The 27,094-nt window shown below is 33.4% G+C and overlaps 1 protein-coding gene across 25 annotated transcripts in view; it reads left to right on the top strand.

Annotated features, from left to right (window-relative positions):
* ZBTB20 (zinc finger and BTB domain containing 20) overlaps window positions 1–27,094 on the top strand; it is a 755,798-nt gene that overhangs the window by 276,481 nt on the left and 452,223 nt on the right. For 21 of the 25 annotated variants that reach the window (XM_081027936.1, XM_081027923.1, XM_081027918.1 and 18 more), the window contains one exon: window positions 23,905–23,978. The gene's annotated coding sequence lies outside the window, so the exon portion shown is untranslated. Of the gene's footprint in view, window positions 1–3,281; window positions 3,344–23,904; window positions 23,979–27,094 lie in introns of all 25 variants that reach the window. The other 4 variants (XM_081027951.1, XM_081027950.1, XM_081027925.1 and 1 more) reach the window with 1 other exon arrangement.

The following is a 27,094-nucleotide window of genomic DNA, read 5'->3' as shown; positions in this document are numbered from 1 at the left end:
GTTACCCAACCTAGCAATAAAACTTACCTGCACAGTATGTTGAATTAAGTAAAATGACAAGTTAATGAAAATGTAAAATGGTAATTTTTATGGTTTTATTAAGATTCCAAGTGACTGCACTGAGGATATGGCTAGACTTGCAATATGATACTTACCAATATTCTCTCTCTCTCTGAACTTCTGTTTTCTCTGACATAAATAGGGACTCATAGTCTTAAAAACACTGTGATCATTGAGATATTCTTGAGCTTTTAGGTAAAAAGGTATAAATTAAGCCCACAATTACAGTATTTTAACTAAGTTCAAAGAGACATACAATGAAAAATTTTAAATTTCCCTTTAGGTAGCGGTTTCCTCTGTGTAAACAAATTGTCACCAAAATTTAGTGAAAAGTAAGAATTCCTATTTGTGTGGCATTGAACTAATGATAAAAAAAAAAGCTTCCTGAATGACAGCTCTAGTGACTGAAGTGGCATATTTAAACCATTATGTTTGTTTCACTTACTGTCAAACTCTGTCTTAGAAATACTATCAACTGGGTTATACTGATATATGGAATCGGTCTTTCAGTTCTAGGATGTGTTTTGTATCAAAGTTTCTCTTCATTGGTTTTTGGTATCTATTGGCAAAATAACACATAAACAGTAATGTAAATCCCAGCTGTAATTGTTTCTCAGTATTTGGTGACATCACAAATCCCTTAAGATTTATATTCATATTTTGTTGTAAATATCACCAGAACCATTCAGTATGAAAATAAAAACTCTAAACAAAACTTGAAAATAATGCATATGCTTCTTTCTCACTATGAGGATCGTTTCCTAGCTACCCTACTTACCCCAGTGGAATTTTACAAAAATGTTCCTGGCACTCAAAGTTGATCTAACAAAGAATCAAGTGGGCTTATTTTAAAATGCACCCCGAAATATGATTGCTGGTTTTGAAATTCTGATTTTTATGCTTATGTAATACATAAACAGCTTTGGTTTTAAAACAAAATTTGGCAAAAAGACTACTAGTGCATTATGTGTTCTAATCACGTGTGGTGTTTTGAAAAAAGTAGATTCATAATTGACAAAATTGTTTCATTGGCATTGCAGTTCAAATGCATGGCTTTTCTTTTCCAAAAGTTGCATAAAGTAAAAGTAAAATCAACAGCTGTTTCTTAAATGAATCATATATGAATTTAATCGAGTTTCATAATATCCAACAACCACACTACAGACGTAAATTTTCATTGTGTGCTTTTGCGTCCTTTGTTTTGCAGTTTACTCGGCTTTAGTTTATGGTCAATTCTGTAATGTGCCTTAACATCAATTTTGAAATGTCTGGGCTTCTCAAAAAAGTTTCTCCCAGTGATAGGAATAGTATGTGCTCAAATTCTAGTATCAATGGCCCAGCTTTCTTTGATTTTTCTTTAAGTGCTTTTCGTTTTTTCAGTAAAATATATGAACTTAGAGACAGAAGTTTCCCTGGCTCATATTACACTCAAGAGACAATGATGATACTGAAGTCCTTTTCATAATCAGGGTCTTTGTAAAGATTGCCCAGGTATTCTTAGCCAAAATATCCCTCTCATTGTGCACCACTCCAGGGCAACATGTGGTGTGCCAGCTGGATGCCCTCCCTACATGCCTCAGGTGGCCACATTTCAATGGTGTCTATAGAGCACAGGCCAAATTCTCATTCTCTGTGTTAATCAGTGGGAGAATTCCCATAGAAAATGGGATGGGAACATATTTTAGGAAAACTCAAAGAGATTATCCAGATGATTAGGCCAGGACATTGTAAGTTTGAGTTTTATGTAGGATTTCTATGGCATTATCTTGTTTGACCATGAAGAATGCTAGAAAAATTGGAGATATTTAGAAATTTAAAATCATATTTTTTATTCCACTGTATTTTCTCCCAAGAGATTTCTACAAAAATTTCTTTAGATACAATAGGAGCTCTTCTTGATTCATTACATCAAAGACAACTGATGTACCTAGTAATATAATTTGATTGAGCTTTTTCCCATGATCTTGAAAGGATTTGAATTCTACTATAGAACTCTCATTATACCTCTCTTCTCAATTAAATTCTAATCAATTCTACAAACATTTGGTAAGTACTTACTATATACAAAGACTGTAAAAAATGCTCTGAATAATTCTATGGGTGGTGCTTTATGATGCATAACATATTTTCACACTCATTATCTCATTTATGTGGTAAAGATCCCCCTTATAATTATTAGTTATTTAAGTTGCCTGGAATTACAGATGATTTTATATTTTGATTTTGTTTTGTTTTTGATGAGTCCATAGACCATTCTAGAAATACATTCAGCATCTTTTGAACAAAAAATAAAGTCATGTCATTGTATCATATTAAATTGATTTGGGTTGGAACCAGTGGCATTTCCTAAAATTTTCTGTTTATTTGATGTGCCATTAGGCTCAGTCAAAGTGTATTTTTAATGACCTAATTAAAAGGTTTGTCAATATGTTCACAAAAAATAACTTTATACTACTTTTAAGGCAATATTGATTTGTTATATTTTATAATCTTGTTTAAGATAAAAAATAATTGATTTCTCCAGTAACTAATCATATTTAAAATTATATCAAATTCTACTGCTTGACCATGAAATCTGTTAAGTGCTGTACAACTTCTGGAGCATAGGTCTCAGAGCTATTATTCTCCATTTAGCATGTGCAATATTTTCTACTATTGTTACATCTACTGCAGCATAAAAGGTTCTACTTCTACATTAATATTGCACTATAAAGTCTTATTTCTACATATTCCTGAGATTTTTTTAAAGTCTTTTCCTCAAACCTACTTTGTAAATACTTTAAAATAACCTTATTTTTATTTTTATTTATTCATTTTATTTCCCTTATCCAAAGCATTGAAATGGAATTTATCCTTTAGCATTTTCAAACAATTTAAAGGGAAATCACCTTCACTTTAGGCAGTGAACATGTCACTTTTTTCACAAACTCCAAACTCAAAAACTGGTAGGAACTTCTTCGTGTGCTTTATTTCTAACATCAAATTTGAAAGAAGGCACTCTCCAGGTAACCCTTCCGCTATGTTACCTTGGGTGTTTGGCCAGAGGGCAGTCGTGTTGACCCCATCTGCGAAGGCTGGCTAAACTAGAATCTTGGACTATGAGAACGCCATTCATCAAGGTCCACATAAAGTAAGGTAGGTAGGAAGCGAGAGGACAGATGGTAGGTTCGGCAGCAAGGAACTTGTTTGTTGACATTGATATAGACCCTTCTTCTTGCCAGAGTGACTCCGTGGACTTGTCTTGGCATGGAAGACTAGGCCAAAGCTATCGTTTGAATAGAAGGTGAGCTGCAGGCAAACTGGAGAGATCCATGCACAGTAGGTGTGGAGGGTTGGCTTAGATTTTGTCTATCAGCTTGACTGTCATACATACTTGATTGATGTGCAGTGGGGCTCGAAAGTGCTGCATTGATGTTGAAGACTGTGTCATAAGGTTCCTGATATGGTGCACATGTCTGAATGGAGTTGGACATTGACTGTCTTTGCACATGCCAAGCAACACCAGACTTGAGCGCATTATTCAGCGGTTGAGTAGCAGATGGTGAGTGCAGACATTTGGAGGGGGTGTGCCTTCAAACACAATATGGAGCCGGCAAACTTACTTAGAAGGTTATTGCATGTCTTGACTTTGGAAGCTATTTTTTCAGCACTGGTGAAAAAAAATTCGAGTCCCATCCATTGTTAATCTCAGAAGACTCAGCATGGTTCGTGTTCCAGGCAAAAGAAATGTGAAAATCAAATTCACTATTCGGTATGTTGGTCACAGTTGGTTGAAGGTGACTTCTTTGGTGTTGGCTAAATGGGCCAAATAAACATTCTCAGACTGATTATTACTGAATGTGGTACTAAAATAGTTATTAACAAAATAGGTAAACTTTATCTAGAAGTGGTAGAGGAAGGGCCATCAGAGCACTGTGGTCAAATATGGTACTTAAGAGTGACTTTATTTCCTTTGGATTTTAATTCAGGAAAGTATTATATGCTTCAGAAATAAAATAAGAACAATCAAGTATATGTTTTTCTTTTTAAATTTATTGGGGTAAGGTTGGTTAATGACATTATGTAATTTTCAGGAGTACAGTTTTATAACACAACATTGCCTTGTGTACTCACCACAAAAACTCATAGACACAGACAATAGTTTACTGGTAACCAGAGGGTAAGGGGGGTGGGGCATGATAGAAGAGGATAAAGGGGATCAAATATATGGTGATGGGAGGAGAACTGACTTTGGGTGGTGAACACACAGTATAGATGATATATTATAGAATTGTAATTTGAAACCTATATAATTTTACTAACTAATGATGCCCCAATAAATGTATTACAAATTTTTAAAAATTCTGTAACAATTTTGAAAGCACATAATTTGCTATGCTCAATGGAGATATATGTTATTGTTTAAAGTTGCTATTAGAAGCATTTGCCAAATGTATGGTGAAAGAAGGAGACTAGGCTTTGTCTGGTGAGCACACCAATATCTTAATAAATGTTCGTTGTACCTAAAATTAGGGAGATTCACATATGAATAAGCATAGTAATTCCACATGTATAGGAAAAGTGATTTTTATTGGTGTTTTATTTTGTTTCCTTGAGTGGATTCTGAATAGATATAAATTTGTTTTAGGTTTAAAATAATGTGTTTCAGATTAAAAGGTAAGGTATGCTCATTGAATATATTATAGAAATATAAAAATGTATATAACAAATAAAATTTAAATCAGGTATGAACAATCCTGTGATTTTGCTCTGCCTCCTTCTGATTTATGTATATTCATTTCTCAGTGTATGTGTGTTTTATGCATGTATATATATATATGTATGTATGTATATTTTTATATAAAAGTTTGGATCATATAGTCCATATTATTTCTTCAATTAGCATTAATTATATTATTAGTTCTCAGAGTCATAAAATACTCATTTTAATGGCTGCATAATATTTGTACCTTATTTATGTACCAAAAATTTTTAAACTCCTCCAGATTTGATATTAAGGTTATTTTTCACCATTATTCCTACTGCTCTGCGGACCATTCTTATGTATAAATTTTTATCTGCGTCTTGAATTACGTTTTCAGCATATACCAGAAGTGCCAAAAAAATGTACAGACGTGGACACTGTTGCTCAAGCAGTAGTTTGCCGTAATCAGAAGTGTCTGGACACTGATGGTAACCACTCTGAGCACCTCTTGTAATTGCAGAAGTCAAACGTGACTTGTATTCATCTTTTATTATTTGTATGTATTGAATATTACAATTTTAATAGTTTTTTCCTGTCTTAAAATGTGTATACTTTTTTTGGCACCTTCTGTATTTTTCAAAGGTTAATTTCTGGGTTAGACAATATAAACTTCTCAAAGTTCTTTTGATAATTCCTCCCAATTTGTATGTAAGAGTACTTTTCTAATTACACTCTTACCTGCTTTGAATAGTATCATTTTTTAAATATTTCCAATTTGCAGGTAAAAGACTGGTTTATTTTGTTTTAATTTGCATTGATTTATATAGTGCTGGAATATTGCTCATATGCTTATTTGCTGTTGTTTTCTTCCTTTTAGAAATTGTTTGCTCATGTCCTTTATTCAGGTTGTTTTGATGAGTTGTAAGACATTTAAAAATGTTGTCACTAATTTTGTCAAACGTGTTGCAAAAATGTTTCTTCCAGTTTTCGTATGATATTAAAGTGTTTTTTTCTATTGTTGATGTGAGGAAATTTTACATATTTGTGTGGTTAATTCTACTGTATTTTTTACTCTATGACTATAGCCTTTGCTTTTATCTTCTTTTTAACAGCTTGAAGTCAGATAAGTATTCACCATTTTTCTAATAGCATCGTGGTTTTATTTTGTATTTTTAACTCTCAATTCCTCCCAGAATTTATTTTAACCTAAGGTATGAGATAAGCATCTTAATTTTGTTCCCAGTAGTTAATCAATTGTCCCAGCATCTTTTCCCCCCTGATTTTGAGGCTATCTTTATAGCATACTAATTTTTATCAACATTAGGATCTATTTTTGGACCACCAGTCTTCTTCAGTTCTTCCACCAGTTCCATACTATTTTCATTAGACCTTGACAGAGTTTACATGTTTGTTAAGTCAAATTTCCTTACTTTTTATTTTTCGAAAATAATTTGACTATTGTCACCTACTTATTTTTTTAGATTAATTTACTTTATTGAATTCATAAAAATGTTCCACTGGAGTTTTATTAAACCTATAAAGTATTATCAATATCTTTGTAATATTCAGTCTTCACATTTAGAAGCATTGTGTGTTTACATTTAGGTAATGTTTCATACATAAATAAATTGTGCCTTTCTATTACATAAGTTCCCAAATTCCTTATTGTATTTAAGTATAGATATGTTATGTTCTTGTTATTGTCTTTAAATGGTTACATTCCATTTTCTAGTTGTTCAGTAGAAAAGTCGTATTTTCTTCTTTATAATGTTTGCCTAGCTATTTTATTCAACTTGCCTGATAATTTTAATAATTTCTTATAAGTTCTCTTCAAGGTCATAAGTTATCTGCAAATAATGGTGACATTATCTTTTTGCCCCCTCTGATTTCTGTTTAACGTCCTATTTCATTGATGAGAATTTCCAAAACAGTTAAAGAATCATGGTTGTGGGAGGGATTCTCATTCTTGATTCTTTGGTAATGTTTCTAATTTTTTTCATAGTTAAGGTAGATATTTGGTATTGATTTAAGACAAATATTCTTTGTTATGTTAGTAAGGTAGATTATAATACTATTTTCCAAGCCTTTCTTTGTTTATTAGGAATGAGTGTTGAAGTACATTGCATGCCTTTTTTGGGCAAATGTTGTCTAACTGATGGATGTAGACTTTTCTTGTGATGTCTTTTTCAATTCAAATCAATTCAAACACATATTCATTCAGCACTTACTGTGTATCAGAAATTATTTGCTAGGCATTGGAATTCAGATGTGTAGCCCCTTCTCTTGAAAATATGTAAGATATTTTGGAACATGATAATTCAACAAGGGATGTATAGTAATTGATTTACCATTATTAAATTGTCCTTGCATTACAACTTTGTATTTAGGATTTTATTATGAATACTTTGAGGGCTACCTTCAATTGTTTACCATGTCAAAATGTGAATTTTAAAAATTGTTAAGATTAAAATTATGATTTACAATTGAAATTATGTGTTTTTGTATCTGAAGTACTAGTGTTCAGATTCTAATCAAGAACGTCTATAAAACTTGATGGTGTCTCAGAAAATTCATAGACCTCTATAATATAGATTGTTTCTATTCTATAAAATTCATAGATCTCTATAATGTAGATTGCTTATATTCTATACAATCAGGAAATTGGAATTTCTAGTCATACTTATCACTTCTTATGTAATATGACAGAAATGATATGCAATATTGGGGTAAATCTCTATCATAATGCCATCGTATTTTCATTTCTCTGGAAGTCTTCAGAATTGTTTGTAGGATTTAAGTATGCATTTACATTGATCCATTTTCAATTGAAGGGTTTTTTTGGTGTTAATTTTTTTGCTTCAATGTAGTTTAGCATAATATAGCCTGTTTTCCCTATCTAGTGTTATACTTTCTTTTATTTTCAGAATCCTTTATTTTGTTCTTTTATACAGTGTGCATAAATGAACATCTGATGTTTTTAAACTATATCCCCTTGACCAGATTCTTTGTATTTCACACAAATTAAATCAACAGTATTGATTGATAATCAATGTTATACTCAGCATCATGTTAGTTATTATGAATTACAGTACAGAAAAGCATAGATCACATACTTTCAAGAAACTTATTTTCTAGTTGATAGATAAGATACAAATAAGGAAAAATGCAAAAACAACAAATCCTAATAAAATGTTTATAGTGGCTAACATAAATACAGTCATATTCTTGTTCTATATTTAAGCAAATGTATTAGAACTCACAGCATATCTTTTGTGTATTGACCTCATCTTGGACTCTTCATGCTTTTCCTATTGTTACTGTATCTTCCCCATTATTTCCTCATTTGCTGGTTAAAAGTTGTATTTACTTCTGTAAGATTTTTTTCTTTTAATTCTCTTTTGAACAACACTGGATAGACAAATGTCATGCACATTAATCTCGAAATATTACCAGTGATAATTTGTTTCACACCAAGGTGACCCTGCTCAGAGTTTGGAAATAGGAATAGTGCAGGCTACTATAATTGTAGACTGAAAATCATTGCTTTCTGAATTTCTTATTTCATTAAAGAACTTGCCCTGATTTATAGAATCATTCACAAAAGAATTAACATGCAAAGTAGGAGAAATCCAAATGCTAACATGAAGTTAGCATCTCTACTGAAAGGGAATTTTAGCCTTTAGCTTTGCTGTATTAAGGAAGAGGAGTCTCATCCTTTGGGCTTCGATGAGGTTTTTATATCATAGGGCCATCCATTTTAAACTTGAGCATTCAATAAATGTTCTAAGTTATAACCTTAAAAATTCATCATATTTTGGAAAATTTATATCCCCCCTCAATTTTTAATGCCTGCATTGAATACTGTTTGTCACAGACCACAATGCCTATCCCTGTGGAACTGTTATCTTAATTCAGAAGCAATGCTATTGATTAAGTAATACTTAATAGCTTCCAAACTTCAAGGCATTTTCCAGCCACCATTTCTCCCTAACCTCACTATGAGCTTCCTGTGTGGTGTCATTCATTAGAGGTCTTATTAAAATGTAAATAAATTATACCCAGCGTATTTCCTGTATTTGCCCAACTTGTTACTATATTGAAACAAGTGTCTTAATGCAACACATTTTGATGTATTGTGTATTTCCGTGCTAAACCAAAGTGAGGAGGAAGTTATATGAATATATAACAGAACACACTTCATAACAGTTTTTGTTAAAGCATTTTATGAATTGGAGATAATATGAGCCATGGGAGATGATGTAATTCTACATGACAGAGTTCACAGAAAGAGGATAGCTCCTCAGATAAAATTGGATTAGATTCTTGAGTGATATGCATTGGGGCTTTTATGGAGCTTTACCTTTACAAGCTGAACTAACTCTCACTTTTCCATACTAATATTGTAGTGTTGTGATAAAGAGAGTAAAAATAAAAATAAAGAAACAAGAACGTTACCTAAATTAATTTGTCTTTGGCCTTTGTATACAATATCTGATGTTTTAGCATCAAATTTACCATTTTACGTTTGTTTTCCGTGAGTTATGAAGCTATTTCTAACCTCCATATTATGAAACAAATAGTCTAACAGTTACATAATGTCTTAGTACTTCGTTATGTATAATAAATAACCTTCATAGGGCATGATCAGATAAAACCTAACTAATGTAATAATGAGCAATAATATTGAAAAATAGTAAGAATAAATAATAATCAATAGCAGACCTATGCAATACAATAGTACTTGGTTAATTACTAAATTAATTTGTAAAAAATAATTGCTATTGCTTGAGTACATACCAAATAGTTGAACTAGGACGCTACTAAGTGATGTGCAGGAGAAAAAAGGAAGCCAAACTGGGATAAAGATTTGTCACGTTTGAATGAAATTCTGAAGTGCCAGTAGTGGTTGATTGTCTCTGTGTGATCAGACTTTTGGTGTTTGTAATTTTTCCTTATACTTTCCTGTTTTTGCCATTTTATTTGCAATGGGCATGTGTTAATTTTGTAGTGAAGAAAAGTTTATGTAAAATGTGTTATGCATAGACCATTTGCAAATAATTCATTGAGAGTTAACTGTATATAATCTCCCAGGAAGAGTGGAAGCCATGAGCTAAATTTAAGGGCAATGAATTCCGTTATACAAACAATCCATTGTCTCAGAATTCATTGAAGTTTTGCTATCACTTTTCTTACTGCTTTAAAATTCCGATCTGGAGACAACTTAATCACAGAGATAACAATAATATGAATAGCATTATTTTCTGTATCCACTTCTCAGCTCTACTTAGGAAGAAAAGTCTTTAGTATGTTGAGAATATGATCTGATATAAGATGTTGCCATCTATGGAGAAAGACATTATTAGAAGGATTCTTTTCCTCCTGTTCTCTTTCAAAGTCAATCTCCCTGAGGAGAACTGTATATATAACTAATATTCTCTTTTTAAAGCATTATTTAGTCCAAGTCATGGGGACTCAATCAATCTCATGAGGTGAGATCGTTACTAGGAGGTTTACCTAAATATTTATGTAACATGTAACACCTGGAGAGCCAGATAAATACCAATGCAATTAATTACATTTTGTTAGCATTACTATTGAAACATGTTATACAGGGCCTCTGTTACTTATATAGAGGTTTAGTACAACTTAGAAAAACATGTCCTCTTTGGGCTACCTTTGTGCAAATTTTTATAAGAAACCCTTTCCTCCAGTTGATGCAGCTTAGATGGGGGTATGTGGTGTCTAGAACAGAACACACCTCTGGCTTGGGGGATCTTGTGCAGGGCACAAGCAGTTATGACTGCCTTATGTTATGTGCTTCATTAATGATTTGAAAATAGCTGCCCTTGCTCCATAGGTTCCAAATGGTTGTATTCTTGCACAGAAAGCCAAGAATAACCTTCAGGCAACTTAGCAAAAAGATGCTTATCTAAGCTTTAAGTTAGTCTTGGACCTTGATGATACATGTCTATTACTTTGCTTCAGATGTCTGATTTGAATAACACTGAGGGTAAAAGAAAATGAAATTAAGTCATTACAAAAGCATAAATGAGTTTATCAAGTCCAGCTCCTAGAAGATATAAGCTGACATTTTAAAATTGCATCTAAAATCTTGGGGTCTCCTAGAGTAAATTTAGATGACTTGATATATGAGAAGGTAAATAAAAAGACAGAGACAGATGGACATCTCTTTGTTCCAAGAAGAAACATAGAAAGGTGGTTTGAAGGGATATATATATACACACACACACACACACACACACACGCACACACGCACACACACACCTGTTTAGTGTAAATAAAATAAATGAAGTAAATAACATAAAAGAAATAAATGTAAACTAAAATGGGTAAACAAGGGAAAAACATGAGAAAGGATAAGAATTAGACCTATATAAAAAATCCTGTATGGAATCTTATATACATTTATAAGTTGGGTTTCTGCCATATGCTTTGAAGAAATACATTACTGATACTAAGACTAGAAAGAAATATCTGACCCTTCAGTATATGAAGGGATCACCATATTATATCATGAATATCATGAGAAACAAATATCATGAGAAACAATATCATGAGAAACAAAGAAAATTTTATCGGTACACTTCTGTTGTGTTCCTCAATATAGATTGATAACATCTTCGTAACGTGCGATGTGTTTTTCTCAGTCTTATAAGATACAGACTCAGGTAGATAGCATTGCATTCTGGTGTGGTTTCAAGGAAGATTTCAGAGTGTATCTAGATGCTAAATGCCAATGAAAGGACTGCACATCCTTCAGGCAATTTTCTATGTACACTGTTTCTCTAAGTTACGCCTTTGCTTTTTATTGGAGAATGGTGAATTCTAGACTGTATCACTAGAAAACACTTAGAATACAGCTATTCTTTGTTAACAATAGCAGAAATGATAATCAAGTTAGATGTTGGACTGAAATTCTCTTATAAAAATTGCAAATCCTAACAGAAATATACATGTAAAAAAATGCCCATCCACTTTACCCAAAATTTTAGCTGGAGAAGTATCATTTTATAGGACCAAAAAAATATCTTTAAACATTTGTTTTGGTTTTGCTCTAACGTATAGACAAATGGGGGATGCAGGCTCTAAGTCTTTTCTTTGTTACAGTTTGATATTGTCTAATTGATAATTTCACATTGCAAGGTAGTACAATTTCATCACATACTTAATCACCAAACTCGCTTGTATCCATAAGCAATTTATGTGATGTTTCTGTACTTTGTTTTATGGATTAGATTCCTTGTTTTCCAAATAGAAATAGTCATATTTCCTGTTACAGTTTTCTGGGTTAAACGTGAATTATTATGACAATTTAGTGAGATGAACTTTGGTGAATACTTTGATTTCCTTGACACCTTGTAAATAGGAAGAATTGATATTGATCTCAAAACATCAGTGAGCTGTTTAAAGTTGATGCATCAAACATTCTGAATTTCTACTGCACAAAGTTTGCTTATTTTCCCATTTATTTCAGTCTCTTTGAAGAAAAAAAAAAGTTTTGAAAATTCCTAGAAACAGATACTATATATTTATGTCACTTTATGTGATAAAAGTGATTTTGGAAGTCTAGTCATAGTTTTAAATGCTCTAGGAGAATCTGTTCTTCAAGGGAATTCTATTGTGGATTATTATGTAAAGCAAAAGTCATTTTAAAAGTTAGTAGTACTTCCTATTTCTATATGGAAACTTTCTGATTTATAAAAGTTATATAAGTGTATTCCCTTAGTATGTTCCTGAGGAGATACAACCTGGGCAGAATAGGAAACTGAGGAATAAGTTGGTAAAAACAAACCTGCTCTAAGTAAGCATTTTGACCTCTTAGACCTCTGAGCTAATATTTGTTATGAGATTAAGTCTATATGACATGTTCTCTACAATTGCTTGGAATTGGTTTCTTCCAGCTTTGTTAGTCTAGCTTCAAATCTCCTCTAACAATCCTTTATGAGCCATGTACAAGTTGTAATAATATATACACACATATATATATGTGTGTGATAATAATATATATAGTGATATATATATATGTGACATATATATAAAATAATATATATGTGATAATAATAATATATACACATATATATGGTGAATGTTTAAATAAAAAAATTACAGTAAAAGACACATTGCTATTAACCCCCTCAAAATACTCCCCCTCGCTTCGAATACACATCCCGTCATCCTTGCCACTTTCTGAAGCAGTTCTGAAAGTCCTTTTTCATGAGTGTCTTTAGTTATGTAGTCGTGGCTACTTCGATGTCCTGAATTGATTCAAAACATTTACCTGTCATGGTCATTTTGACTTTGGGGAAGAGCCAGAAGTCTCATGGTGCCAGATTCGGTGAATAATGTGTATGAGGACACACCGTAAAGTTTTTATTTGACAGAAATTTACATACACCGGAAGTGATGTGTGACAGAGCATTGTCATGATAGAGGATGAAACCTCGGGTGAATACTGCTGCTCATAACATCAAGATGATGTTAATTGTGTTTTTTGACCTTGATGGAATTGTATGAGCTGAGTTTTTACCCAGGAACACTACAGTGAGCTCTGAATGTTATAAGGGCTTATTAGAATGTTTAAGAAATTATGTGCGTAGAAAACAGCCTGAGAAATGGACAAATGGTTTCATCTGTCATCATGACAGTGCTCCATGTCACATCGCTTCTGGTACAGCAATTTCTGTCAAATAAAAACATTATGGTGTGTCCTCATACACCTCATTCAACAAATCTGGCACCATGGGACTTCTGGCTCTTCCCCAAAGTCAAAATGACCATGAAAGGTAAACATTTTGAATTGATTCAGGACTTTGAGGCAGCCAGGACAGTGCAACTGAAGACACTCACAAAAGAGGACTTCCAGAAGGGCTTCAGAAAAGTGGCAAGAATAAAGTGTTTTCGAAGTGAGGGGGATTAATGGCAATGTGTCTTTTACTGTATTATTTTTTTAAATATTTAAACATTCACCGTGTTTTTTGATCACACCTTGTAATTCTAGTTCTTCTCACTGAGTGATTCCTTTCAGCTCTTCAAAGTAAAACAAAATTCTTTATATCCCAAAAGAGAAGTCTGGCACCCTCATCCTCATCCTTCATGCACCTCCCAATCCTAATGACCCAACCTAACTCAGATTTGACGGGCTTTCTTAATTTCCTAGTTTTAGACTTACTAGAGACATAGTAGAACAGGCAGTTTACAATTCTCTGTACATGTGTGACCATCATGGTAACTTTCACTCAATGGCAGTTGGACCTCCTCACCCCACCCCATCCCCCTACATACCTGCACCTGGGCCTCTGATTCTAGCATTACAAGGAAAAGAATTAGGCAATGGTTTTTTGCTAAAGGAATACTGTAAATTATTTATGCTCACTGTATAGAAGGAGATCATAAATTATATCACCCAGCTGGATCCTTTTAGTAGTAAAAGGAGCCGCATTAAAAATTATGGTGAGACAAGCATAAGTGAGATATGGTGTGATGGATGGACTGACTTTACCCCTTCTCCCTCCCCAAACTCCATTGGCACAATTGTTCTACCAGGGCCGTGAAAACCCAAAATTTCACTGCTAAAAGGGGCTGACTTGATGGAGTAGAACATGGAAAACTACATGCCCCTAGGTGTTTTCAGAAACAACAGCAATCTCAATGGTAAACAAACAAGGAGTGTAAGCATCATAGATAGCCTGAAGTTGCAGTTCAGGTTGGGGCAGGCAATAGCCTCGCATATTAGCAATAAATTTGACAAGGAAGGTTGGAAAAGGAGACTGCCACAGTGGGCCAATCAAAGCTAACACATATCCCTACTGTTTTGGAAGTGCACACATATTTCAGCAAAGGCCAAAGAGCGTCTGAGATATCCAGATATCCCAGGCTGATGCTAAGGCCTTGTACAAATAGGAGACACGAGAGAGCCCAGTGGAAAGTAAGAGCTAAGGAAGATTTGTACACTGGTTGAACTTTGAATGCATTCCCCAACCAATAACATATTCATCTGCAAAGGGTGTTAGCTTATTGGCCCAAGGTCTTTGAGTACAACTTCCAACCAGTCATTGGATGTAAACTGAAAATTGTGCTGATACAGAGGCCCGTCTTAGCTAAGAAGTGGAAACAGGATTTATCAAACCTGACCAGAGACGTCATCAGCTGCACAGTATAAGGAGATAGACCCTACAGAATTAGACCGGGAAGTCACTAAACAAACAAATAGCAATAACAGCAACAACTGCCTTGGAGAGAAAAATCCAAGGCCAGAATTACTATGATACATTGTAGAAAATGTTAATTTTATGAAAAAAATTATGACACATGTACAGAAACAGGACTATGACCCATACCCAGTTTAAAAAAGCAGTCAAGAGAAACCATCTCTGGGTTACAAGGGGGAAAGCAGATGTTGAATTTGGCAGACAGATACTTCAAAGCAGCTATTATACATAGTGTGTGTGTGTGTATATGTGTGTATGTATATATATGTGTATATATATGTATATATGTGTATATATATGTATATATGTGTATATATGTATATATGTGTATATATATGTATATATATGTGTGTATGTATATATATATATATGTACAAATAACTAAAGGAAACCATGTTAAATAATTAAATAAAATATTACTATGTTTACTCTTCAAATAAAGTGTTAATATAATTATAGAAATTATTTAAAAAAACAAATTCTGGAGTTCAATAGTGCAGTAACTAAAATGAAAAATATTCTAGAAGGATTCAAATTTCAGATGTCAGAAGAAAGAATCAGTAAACTTGATTAGTCAGTAGAATTTATCCAATTTTCTGAAGAACAAAAAATAAAATAATGAAGAAAATGTACAGAGCTTCAAAGATCTGTGAGACACCATCAATCATACTAACATATTGTGTAATTGGAGAGGAGGAAGGAAGGGGAGAAAGGGCAGGAAAAGATATTTGAAGTAATAATGGGAAAAACATACCTCACCAAATGTGATAAGTAATAATAATATACACATTTGAGAAGCTCAATAAACTGCAAGTATGACAAACACAAGAGGATTCATACATAGACACAGTATAGTCAAACTTTGAAAGCCAAAGATAAAGAGAAATTCTTGAAAGCAGTGGGAGAAAAATGACTCATTCAATACAGGAGACAGCACTATGATTAGCAATTGATTTCTGATCAAAAGAAATTAGACTCAAAAGACAGAGGGATAACATATTGAAAGTCCTGAAGGAAAAAATATGGCAATCAAGAAATTTATATCCAGCAAAACTGTTGTTCATAAATGAAGGTAAAATAAAGATATTCCAAGATGAATGAAGACTGAGGCAATTTGTTGCTAGCAGACCTGCCTTAAAAGAAACAATGAAGGACATATTTTAGGTTGAAAGGAAATGACAACAAACAATAACTGAAATCCACCCAAAGAAATAAGTAGCACTAGTAATATAATTATGTAGGTCTATATGGATATGGTATAAATAAATATATAACAAAACTCAGCTTACAAAGAAAATTACAGATTAGAGCAGAAATCAATGAAATAGAAAATAATAGAGTAAAATCAATGAAGCCAAAAGTTGATTTTTTGAAAAGATGAACAAAAGTGACAGACCTTTAGCTAGACTATCCAAAGAAAAATGATAGAAGATAACAGATTACCAAAGAGGGGACATTACTACCAACTCCACAGAAATTAAAACAAAAAATTAAAAGTTAATGCTATGAACAAATGTATTCCAAGAAATTTGACAACTTAAATAAAATGGTCTCATTTCTAGAAATGGAAAAATTCCCAAAATTGATTCAAGAAGAAACAGAAAATCTGAATAGATCTATAATAGTAAAGATATAGAATTACTAAGTCACCACACAAAGAAAAATCTGGATGCAGATGGCTTCACTTCATTTTGTCCAATATATAAAGAAGAAATAATACCATTTTTCACAAACTTTTCCAGAAAATAGAGAGAAAAGAGACATTTTTCAATTCATTCTATGAGAATAGTATTTCCTTGAGTCCAAAGCCAGACAAAGATATCAGAAGGAAAACAAACAAACAAAAAAACAGTATCCCTTATAAATATTAACCTCAAAATCCTCAACAAAATATTCGCAAACCATATGCAACAATCTTTAAAAGAATTATGCACCCTGACCAAGTAGTATTTAGTCCAGGAATGCAAGGTTGGTTCAACACCCAGTAATCAATCAGTGTAATATACCATATTAGTAAAATAAATGAGAGAACCACATGACTGTCTCAATAGAGACACAGAAAGCATTTGGGAAAATCCAATATCTATTTGTGACAGAAACTTTCAACAAACTAGGAATAGAGAACTTCTGTCACCTGATAAAGGTCATCCATGAAAAACCTACAACTATGAAAACATTGTAGTTAATGATAAAAGACTGACTGGTTGAACCCTAAGACTGAGAACAGGCAAGGTTTTCAGATCTCATCTCTTCTGTTTAACATTGTATTGGAGTTCCTCTTCAGAAAGATAAGAAAAAGGAAAAGAAAGGAAAGAGGAAAAGGACAGAAAAGAAAGAAAGCAAAGGCTTCCAGATTGGGAAGTAAAAAGTAAAACTTTTTATTTGCATAAAATATAATAAGTATGTAGAAAATCTTAAGGAATACATTCACATACACAAACTAATAAATGAGTTCAGCAAGTTCACTGGATACAAGAGCATTATACAAAAAAATTTTATTGTATTTATGTAGACTAGCAACAAACAATAAAATTAAGAAAACAATTCTATTCACAATAACATCAAAAAGAATAAAGGCATTTTTGTAGAAATTGACAAGCTGATCTTAAAATTTATATGAAAGTGCAAAGCACCCAGAACAGTGAAAATAATTTTGAAAAGGAGGACAAAGTTAGATGGCTTACACGTCCTGATTTTAAAACTTACTATAAAAACTATACTAAGGAAGAGAGTTTAGTACTGGCATATAAATCAATGGAAAGTAATTTTAAGTTCAGAAAATTAACTTTTACATTTTTGGGCAATTGACTATGACAAAGGTGCCAAGGCAATTTGATAGGGGAAGGAATAGTTTTTTCAGTAAATACTGCCAGGACAGTTGGTGGTAGGACTGTATGAAATATAATGAATATCCACGGTGCTAACAATATATGAAAACAAACAGACAAACAAAAAGGTTTTAGATCCTTACCTCACACCATTAACAAAGATTGATTCAAAATGGATTATAGACTTAAATGTAAGAGCTGAAATTATAAGACTTGTATAAGAAAACAGGAGAAAAATCTTTCTGACATTGGGTTACACCAAATTCTTAGATATGACATGCAAAACATGATACAAAAAAAGGGAAGAAATTTGATAATGTGGATTTCAACAAAATTAAAAACGTTTGCACTTCAGAAGATACCAGTAAAAAATTGTAAAGACTGGGAGAAAATATTAGCAAAATTTATGATTTGCAAATTATATCTGATAAAGGCTTTTTATCTTCATAATATATAATTATTCAATTTAACAACAAAAAGACAACCCAGTTAAAAATTGGGCAAAATGTTTGAATAGTTTTTTCACCAAAGAAGATATAAAAATGAAAAGATTCTCAACATCATTAATCCCTAGGAAACAAATTAAACAATAGACATGGAAACAACCAAAGTGTTCTTTGATAGATGATTGGATAAAGAAGATGTTGTACGTATATACAATGGTATATTATTCAGCCATAAGAAAAGATGAAATACTGCCATTTCATCTTAAATTAAGTAAATTACTCAAATTTACTTAAAAAATCATCAAGTTGTACACTTACAAGGGTGAATTTTATATTATATAAATTATACCTCAATAAACTGTTAAAATTAAATATGCATTATGATTATGAAATTAAGAAAAGACACTACCTTAACCAAATGACTAAGATTAACATCCCTAGTGTAAGGTCATATTGATATTATGTATCCTCTGATGTGATGTTATAAGAAGAGCACTTCATTCTTTAGCATTCTTCTCTAAAACTATAATCCCAATCTAATTATGAAAAAACATCAGATAAATTCAAGTTAAGGAACATTGCCCCAAATATCTGACCATCACCCTGTATCGGAACTATCAAAGTCATGAAAAACAATTTAAAGACTGAGACATAGTCACAGATCAGAGTAATTTAGGAGAATTGTCAACTAAATGCATTGCTATATCCTAGATTAGATCCTTGGAAGAGAAAAAGATATTGGTGGAAAAACTGGTAACAAAGTAGGGTGGGGAATAAGGGAATTTTCTGTACTGTCTTTGCAACTTGTCCATAAATGTGAAATTGTTCCAAAATAAAAAAAAAGTTATAATTTTTAGTTTGATATAGTCCCATTCATTTATTTTTGCTTTTACTTCCCTTTTCTTTGTGGTCAAGTTCATAAAATCCTCTCTGAGACCCAGGTCCATAAATTTAGTACCTATGTTTTCTTCTATCTATTTTATTGTTTGAGGTCTTATATTTAAGTCTTTAATCCACTTTCAGTTAAGTTTTTATGTGTGGTGACAAATAGCAGTGTAGTTTTATTCTTTTGCATGTGGCTCTCCCAATTTTCCCAAAACTATTAACTGAAGAAGCTTCCTTTTCTCCATTATATATTTTTGGCTTCTTTTTCAAAAATTGGTTGCCCATATATATTTGGGTGTATTTCTGGGCTCTCAATTCTGTTCCATTGGTCTGTGTGTCTGTTTTTCTGCCAAAACCATACTGTTCTCATTATTGTCACTCTGTAGTATAATTTGAGTTCAGGGTGTATGACACTTCTGGCTTTGCTCTTTTTTTCTCAGGATTGCTTTGGCTGTTTGGGGTCTTTTGTGGTTCCATATAAATTTGATAATTTTCTATTCTATTTTTTTGAAAAATGGGATTTTGATGGGGATTGCTAATATATACAATGAAATGCTATTCAGCCATAAAAAAAGGATGAAACATACTGCCATTTGCAACAACATACATGGGTCATGAGAATATCATGCTGTGCAAAATAAGTCAGATGGAAAAGGACAAAAAGCATATGACTTCACTGATTTGTGAGATGTAAAACAGAAAGTTACAGACAAACAAAACAAACAAAAACCTCATAGAAACAGACAACAGAAGGGTGGTTACCAGAGGGGAAGGCAGATGAGAGGAGGATGAAAAGAGTCAAAGGGGTCAAATGTACGGAGATAGAGCGAGATTAGACTTCGGGTGGTGAGCACAGGATGAAAGATATAGATGATGTATTATAGAATTACACTCTTGAAACTTATATAATGTTATTAACCAATATCACCCCAATAAATTTAATTTTTTAAGAAGTTAAATTTTTTTAAAAAGGAACAGTGTATTTAGAGGTTAAAGGAGAATTACGGTTCAAATATAATGTGGGAACCTTGTTTAGATCCTAATTCAAATAACCAGCTGTAAAAAAAAAAAAGGACAAAGACATTAAAAGTTAATTATTTGACACAGACAGGATATTTAATAACATTAAAGAATTACTATTATTTTGGATGTGGGATAATGATATGTGTCATGATTTTTAAGAGTAATTTTTTTGGTAACACATACTAATATATTCATGGATGGGATGATATGATATCTGGGATTGTCATAAAATGATCTGGTGGAAGAAAAAGTGAATGAGTATAAATGTAAAAAACATTGATGATGGGTAATGAGTACATGGCAGTTCATTTAACTATGCTCGCTACTCTTGCATGCGTTAGAGATTTTTCATAATCAAATATTTTTAAGTGAAAAGAAAAAATGACCAAGGTAAATAATTAAAATATTATAATTTGCTCTCTATGCTCACCACAGACAGGGCTTGTCTCTTAAAAATCAAATCTGAACAGTGTCAGAATGAATAAATCATAGAAAGGTGAGTGAACTCTCAAAAACAATCTGAGCAAGATACAATCCATAGTGAATAGATTGGAGAGCATTAGGAGAAGTGTCTAAATTAGCATAGACCTCCTACACTGGAGTGCTTTGTTGTTCTTTCTGTGAAATTCTGTGACCTGGTGATATCTAAAACTCCTATCTATGTGAGGATTTTAAAACTTAGAGTGTGGTCAGAACAGTCTTTTGTTCCTAGTGAGTGTTAAGATCAGTAGTGCCTCACCCCCATTCAGTTTTTTTTTGTTGTCTGGGCCTTGTGACTTACAGGATAGGTTACTGTAATGTAATGTATTTGCCACTCCTCTGGAGGGCCAATCAGAATTTAGACTAGTGCAGAATATACAACTCTTACTAAAGGAGTTTGTCTCTGTCAGGAGAAGCATTCTTCTGGGTTTTCTAATTTGCATTGATTACTGAGCTCTGTACAGTGGATCACTGGGTGTTGAGTGTAATCTATAAAGCTTTACATAGCTTGGTCCTGATTAAAGAAGGTCTGACACTGGTAGTCAATTTCAATAATAACTGAGATTGATCTGGGTGACTTGAAAACATTTTAACAGATTGTAGAACCCTAAATGTGAGGAGTTAGTTATTCTTATTGAAGACACATACTCTGGAAATCTACTATTTTAAAGATAGTTTCAGTGTACAGAATTGAACTTTAAAAAAGAAGCAGGAAGTTGAAAAGTAGGCAGTAATGCAAAAAATTAGGTGCTAGTTCCAACGTTATGCTCCTTCATCTAATCTGACATGCCTTCAGAATATTTCACTTCCTTGATGCTCATTCTTCCAAACAGATTCGACGCAATACTTAACCCCACTATATAGTGACAGAGTTAATGATTTTCTCATGAGGCAGATATGAATAGGAACAGTATTCAAAGACAACTGGTCTCTCTTCCAGGTCCATCTTTGGGCCAAGATATGTAGTCGCCAACAGTGAGTTGGCGACTGTATTTTTTGAGTCCTGGCGCAAAGTAAGATCCATCTGTTTTGCCCAGCCGTTTGCCTGAATGCCACAAAATGATCCTGTTATTAGTCTTATTTGTGGTCCTATTTGAGGTTAGAGGATAATGTAAATAAACTTCAGTCCTCCTGATGATGAATGTAGCATGGGAATTAAAAGTGGTGGTATTGGTAGTGGTAAGTGATGTTGCGTCTCTATTTTCTCAATTGCTCTGTTTTCTTTGGATTGGAAAACAGACATTTAAGAATGAGTTTGTCATCTGGAAGGATAGTTGTGACCAAGATTCCCTCAACAGGATACAAGATGTTATTTTTGAGCTTCATTACCCTCACCAAGGGGGGGAAAAAGAGAGGGAAAATAAATAAGGAAGAAAGTGAAAGTGAGGAAGAAACAGAGAAGTGTAGAGAAAGGTCAAAGAGGAGAAGGAGGAATGCCAATGAGGAGACAAGGAGAATGGAAGTTAGACTGTCTGTTCATAGGAATGGCTTTACTATTTTGAACTGATAGTTCAGTGCACTCAACATCTGGTGAATTAAGGAAAAGGAAATCTGACTGATTAAATTGAACTGCTAGTTGTCAGTTAAATCGTTTATATATAAGTATGCAGCCTAGTTTCTATCACCTTTTCTTGTCTGAACTAGACAGTGAATCAGTTTCATTAACCGTATTCAAATGGGTGACTAGAACAATATCAATTGGTGATTCAGATTTTTGTAAAGGTGGGCAGTTTCTATATTTCTGAAATCAGTTATTGGGGATTATTGTTATTCCATATAATTTCCAAGCATGAGTTATTTTTGTCAGTTTCTCTTACAAAATGTTTTGTTGCCTTGTAAGGAAATATGTGCAGTCCCCTCCTCTCATTCACTTGTCCCTGGTGACGCCTCCATAATTTGTCTTTACACTGATGCAGTTTTAGTCTAATTCAAGCATGTGAGAAGCAGGGGAAAAGTTTAGTCAATGTCAGTGTTTTTGGAGGATCCATTCATGGATAGATTTAGTGAATCTGAAACACTTTGCATTTAAAATCTGTATACATCAAATAGACACAATACTCAAAATATTCCTCCATGTGCTTCAAGGAAAAAAGAAAACAGAATTTACAAGTGAGAACTAGATGCATTTTCTAATAATAGATGCAATTTCAGGGGTGATTTATGATCATGCTCTCATGTGGAGATTAAAATATTACCTTGCACTAATGTGAAGGTGGACATAAATATACCACTTTAGTTCTACAAATATATAAAATATGCATTGGCATGCTATGAAGTAAAAGAAAGAGAATTGTATTATCTTCATTTTTACATTAAAAAAAACTATATATTTCTAAATCCTGTCATGTCAGTTATTTGAAGCTATAATAAAAATAGGGATGACTTAATCAAGTCTGTTTTTTTTTAAACCATTATCTTCTTTATAGATGGTGTTGTATGAAGAAAGAAAGGATTGAAAAAAATTGCATGATGTTTAAAGCACAAATATTTAGGACATACTTGGAGATTTTAATGCTTGGACTCTTAATGTGAAGATTAAAAGTATATATGTTAAATATGTGATCATACTTATTTAAACAAGGAGGTCTGGTTTGAACCCTGATGGTCTCCCTGTGCTGCTTCAAACAGCCGTGGCCGCATGTGACAGAATATATAGTATGATGTGGTATGGGGCACGCTAAACCCACAATACACCGCAGTGGGCATGTTGTACTGGCACACACAGCCGTTCACCCCTACTGCACCATCTGCCCACCACCAGTGCAGTCATTTGAAAGTAGTGGATCTAACTTTTTTTCCTAATTTTATTTGAAGTCACGATTTCCCTTTAACAAGTGTATCCAGATCAGAGATTTTCTTCTTTAGTCTCTGAAATTAACATTTTATATAATCTTGAGGCTGTGAAATTGTTGTTTAAGAGGTTGTGTTTTTTTTAAAAAATCAGATAGAGTATTGCTAAAATTCAGAGGCACTAAGCTTCTAGTCATATCATTATGAAGTCCTTAACATGGAGGCATATTTTGTTTTTCAGAGTTGCTTTTCTTTTTCTCTTTAGATCCTTTTCTTTTCATTAAAAAACTACTCTGGGAAGAGGTGTTTTTTTCTTCCGTTTTTTTTTTTTTTTTTTTTTTCTTAACAGGAAAAAAAAAAAGCCACGCTTGACTGATAATGCATTGCTTTGGATGGTGAAACATTATGAAAGTTTAATTTTTAATTAAATCTGAAATACCAATTATAACTGAAAGAGATTTTAACCTGTTTCTTTTCAGACTGCCTGAAGTTACATTTAAAGACTGAAATCACTGCACCTTAAAAACAAAAGATTGAGCTGCACTGCATTCCTGTAAGTGAAAGCTTCCTGTACCTTCCTCTGTGTTTTTGTGACCAACTCAATAAAGGACACAAATATTGGTAACATAGTAACCAGACATGAGCAAAAATTTGAATGTCCCTGAAGAAATATGTTTAAATGAGTTCCTTCTTTAAAAAAAGAAAATTTGTTGGGCTCAATATTCAGTATGTCTTTTTATCCACCCTAAATTGTGAATCCTTTTTTCTAGCTGGTTTGAATTGCATTAGGGAGGGTGTCACCCACTGTGTATCAGCATGGTGACATACACCCTGTCAGGAAAGATTCTTGCGTTTTTGTGCAAATTTCATAGAATATAACAGATTTCTTATGGAATCAAAGTAAATTCCTTTTTCCTTTGTGATGTCATTAGAAATTTTTAGCCTTTGTTTCAGTGGAAATGAAAAGTTCATGATGACATCACAAGATTCTGTTGCCTTGAGGACTTTGGGCAAAACTAAGGAAAATGCATAATTCCCTTGTGTGCGTGTGTTCCCCATTCTGCTATGAAGCAGTCAAAATAGCACATCTTATGTCTTCCCGTGAGCTACAAGGCTGTCTCTCAGAGCCCCATTGTTCCATAAATGCATGTCAGAGTCTACCACAGTCTGGTCTACCCTTATTTAGCTGCTGTTTTGTCAATGTACTTGGAAGAACAATTAACATTTGGGATTTCAATGTCTGAATAACAGGCAGTGAATAGAACCCGAGTGTAGAAAGAATTCAGACGCCCAGGGTAAGAAAACAGAAGCTTATAGTTGGTGGGGGATAAAAGGAAAGCATTTTAATGCTGTACTCAAAGGTTGTGAAATACTACAAGGAAAGTCAATCGGGGGTTTTTTGTTGTTGTTCATTACTTTTTAGATCAAAATGTGCATTTTGGTAATGAAATCCAGAAGGTTATGATGTCTTCCTAAGTTTTGCTATTTAATGTAGTGTAAGGTCTTTCACTAGAAAGTCTTAAAACACTTAACATTTGTCTCTGAGTCATTGTTGGAAGGCTGGGTGTGGGGTATATGACCCTGGATGTCAGTGTCCCAGGGCCTGTCCAATAGCCAAAGGTAATTCTGACGATTTCTTCCATTTTCGTTTTGGTTCTCTGGATTCTTTCATTATTGACTATAATTCTTGTGTGTTGACTGTGGACAGGCCTGAAGTTGTTTAAATATCTCTGCCTATTGTTTGAATTCCTACTGAAGTCCTGTTTTCTCTTTTTTGTTTTTTGTTTGTTTGTTTGTTTGAGAGATGCTGCACGGACAGGGCAAGATTACCTCTCTGTCAGGGTATCCAGAGGGAACTTCGGCCGCTTATGCATGTTGCCCATTGAGCTCAGTGCCTAGCTGGTATGAGGCAGTCAATGGTGGTTATAATTATTTTTGTCATAACTACAGCAGTTGAAACCCATAGATGGTAACATCTCTAAAAGCACGGTTTATTTCTTACTCATTTTTATAATCCTCAGGGCTTGGCATAATAATAGTAATCAAGAAATAGCTGTTGTTATTAGTACAATTACAAAATTTGTTAAAAATCAGAACTTCGGGATTCATTCTGTCAGAAAATATTTATTATGAAGATAGGTTGAATCAAGTTTTTGACAGTCAGGAAGATAATTGTAAAGGAATTTATGAAAGACAAACCTACTGTTTATCATCACATTAGGCGCTAATTAGTCTCCCAGTCTTTCTCTTTGACTTTACACTTTTTCTCCTGACCAAAATGAGATGTGTCCATTTTTTTTTCTGTCTGCGAAATTGTCTTCAGTAATTTTCTATATAAGTTGTGTGTCTTGCATCCCATGCACTGGAGTTGTCTTTAAAGATAAACTTTCCTGACTTCAGGATGGGTGGAGCTCTGCACCTGTTTGTCTAATTGCCAAGCAGTGGATTGTGCTTCAAGGAAACGGGGAAAATGGTACAATAGGTATTGGGTCAAGAGGCCAGAGATTTGGGAAGTTGCCATTAGAAACTTCTGCTTTCAGTGCATAAAACGCCAGGACCAGTTGTTCTCGGCACTAATAAGGCCGTGGCACTCCTCAGAACTCAGAACCATTTGACCCAGCATAAGTTTAGCTTCCTGGTATTTTCTTACATAAAATTCTCTGCCCTTACCGACCAATTTTAATTTATTTCCAAAAAGGGCTCCTTTATTTTTATTAAATCGGCTTCTGGTGATGCAAATTAAGGCTCTCATAAAGCTTAGCCTCTGAGGCAAACTAAAATGATAAAATTTAGGTTCAGTGAATAGTACTGTTATCATGTTGAATAACATTTAAGGACATAAAAGAACTTTATAAGCATATTGCACATTTTTTAAGGCTAAAAAAATTGAGGTGACAGGGATTTAAGGGCAGAGCATCATCAAACGTTGTAGGTAGAAAGGATGTAAGAAATAAAATTTCAGTCATCTCAGTTTGACATAAGTAAACTGAGGCCCAGTGTAGGGCGTGCAGGTTATTCAAACCATAGTGACACGAATGCAGTCCATTCTTCGCCATGTAGGCCTGAGAGGAGACCTGAATTTAGACTCTGGGGCTTTGATCTTCCCTTTGTACTCAGGCACGGAGCAGTGTTTCCTAAGCAATGTATTACCTTCTGCTCATTTTATGAAACCAGATGAACTGCATTTCCCTCTACCACATAGTCCAAAATTCATATATAAAGGGGTAGTCTAAAAACATTTATTGTTATCAAAACAGGATTTTTTTTCCTTTTCCTATACACTTTGATATTATGCCTCTGATTGTGCAATGAGTCACATAGAAGCAAATTTATTTGGTTCATTTAATATTCTTTATGATGAACTACAAAGTGGACAGAAGACCATCAGAAACTTCAGTACTGTAATTGGGCTTAGAGGCATAATGAAACCCGAAGTAATCTGAGCCATTGTGACACGGAATTCAGACTTTGCAAGAGTGGGTATCATGCACGGTGTCAGAATGTCACTGTTGCCAGGGGTCATTTCCACCATAGGAAAGGTTTTCAGGGCCTGAGAAAAAATGAAATAAACTTTAATAATTGAAAATGAAACACTTGCTCTGGTAATTTATTTCAGGTTTCCTTTATTGGATTCTGTCATCCAAAGATACCAGTGTAGGAACATTTCTA

This window comes from Rhinolophus hipposideros, assembly GCF_964194185.1.
Source record: "Rhinolophus hipposideros genome assembly, chromosome: 2".
In the NCBI taxonomy this organism is placed as follows: domain Eukaryota; kingdom Metazoa; phylum Chordata; class Mammalia; order Chiroptera; family Rhinolophidae; genus Rhinolophus; species Rhinolophus hipposideros.
This window is presented reverse-complemented; position numbering and strand designations above follow the sequence as displayed.